Source organism: Gavialis gangeticus, unplaced genomic scaffold (genome assembly GCF_001723915.1).
Source record: "Gavialis gangeticus isolate Ggan-Ray unplaced genomic scaffold, GavGan_comp1, whole genome shotgun sequence".
NCBI lineage: Eukaryota > Metazoa > Chordata > Crocodylia > Gavialidae > Gavialis > Gavialis gangeticus.
Genome location: NW_017728958.1, coordinates 238,432 through 240,389, shown reverse-complemented (window position 1 = coordinate 240,389; position 1,958 = coordinate 238,432). Strand labels below are relative to the sequence as shown.

Below are 1,958 nucleotides of genomic sequence, written 5' to 3'. Positions count from 1 at the left end.
TCGCTCACGACAGCGTGAGGGGCGGGGCTGCGCGGGCCGGAGGGAGGGGGCGGGGCTGACACGTCACCGAGCCCGCCGGGCGTTTGTGATTGGTGCGCGGACGCGCGTGCGCTTGGAGCGCCCCGGCATGCCTGCGCGCACGTGCTTGGCGCGCCCCAGGCTACCGCCCTTAAAGGCGACGTGCGTTTTAACAGCAGTAGCTGTAGCGGTGGTGGGACTTTTCTTTTTTTATTGCTTTATTTGCACCTTCCTGCTCCCTCCCCAAGCTTTCATGCCCTGCTGGGTTTCGGCTGTTAGCCTCGCTCTCCGGCTTTCTGTTGTCAAGCCAGCTCCCGGCTCTTCCCAGGGCCACGTGGCTACCTGATCGCTTCCGGGACCGGATGGCCGCTGTCCTGTTACCGCAGCTGCTTGCAAGCTGTGTCCATGGGGCTCGATCCAATCCAGACCGAGCTGATGAGACAATTGGGAGACCTGTCTGTAGTTTATTAATTCAGATTATGAAGTGACGACTATGAAAACCTGCTTTATAACAAGTGCCTCTCCATGGGTGGATAGCCACCTCTGCAGATGAGGCCTCCCACAACGCAGGCAGGGCAGGTGTAAAATCTTCATGAGCAGTTTATTGAGGACGAAAGTGCAACTTTCCTCCAACTTGGATGATGCATCCGAAACGTAACAGGGCGTGAAAGCTTGGGGAGGGAGCAGAGAGGTGAATGAATCGAGGTGAGGACCTCCGTGTGAACGTGGGACCCCGAAGACGGGGGAGAAACGTAATGGAGAGCAGCCTCAAACCGTGCCAATGTGTCAGTATTTGTGTGTGTTGCTGGTGTGAAGTGGGGGCCAGCTTCTTTGGCAGACATGCCATAAATTAGCCCCATACCTGTGTGCCCCTCCAATCCCCTTCCCCTGCCAGCTCTGCTGCTCTGCTTTTTGCCGTATTTACAGCTGTGCTACCTGCCCCCTCCCTGGTCCACTGCATGCCAGGCACAGAAGCAGCCTGTGCCACTTGTGCCACCCGTGCTATCATTATATATATGTGTGTGTGAGTGTATGCATATATATGTGTATGTGTATATGCACACACACACACACTCTTGCTGTGTCTGTAGTGACTAATGTGCTGCTTGAGGGTACAGACATGATCCTGAGCTTCCTTCTGAGCCTTGCTACTGCCCTTTGTCACTCTACTGGCTGCACAAAGGTGTTGTGGAGAGGATTTAGCAGCCAGCTGGGTTGTAGGGGTAATGCAAGAGGTGCTTAGTTAGGCCTGGATCTCCCTACCCTGCAGCTCCAGGTGGAGGGCTGAGAAAGGCACATTACCAGAAACCAGTGTGCTCCAGCAATAACCCAATTTGGTGGCTGATCTTCTGGGGGCTGCTGCAGCCAGGTGACGCTTATAGCACCTGTGGGGCTTCCCCAAACTGTCTAGAGGGGCTTGTCCCCAGATGAGTTGTAGGCCAGTCCCTGGCAGCTCCCCCAGGAGCTAAGCCTCTCCCTCCTCCATAGCCAGGAAAATCCTACCACAGGCTCAGTGTGTGCAGGCTGCACTGTTGATTCCTCCCTATCTTTGCAATCACGTGCAGTGCAGTGCAGTGCAGTGCAGTGCACACCTGTGCTGCTTCTAGCCAGTCACCCACTGAAGCAGACAGATGCAGCCTATGCAAGATCCAAACAGAAGCCTAGTTGGTCTAATAAAAGATATCACCTCTACCCTGAGTCCTGATTGCTTTTAGAAATCAAAATAAACTTTTCTAGCCGCTAGATGTCATTATTGCTACAGCACAAATGACTAATCGCATGACTTGTCATCCTCACGCAGAGGATGGGTTTTCATTTAAAAGCCTCTCAGAAGTTATTTTGATGTGTCTGGTTTTAAGCTCCAGCTACTTAACGAGAAAAAGCATTGTGGAAATATGGAAGCAGGTGTCAGGATGAATATTGTTTGTGATGATGATGGG

General features: G+C 53.1%; 1 protein-coding gene across 1 annotated transcript in view; it reads right to left on the bottom strand.

Annotated features, from left to right (window-relative positions):
• Positions 1-1,958, bottom strand: part of CUNH14orf28 (chromosome unknown C14orf28 homolog) — a 19,788-nt gene that overhangs the window by 11,844 nt on the left and 5,986 nt on the right. The window lies entirely within an intron of this gene.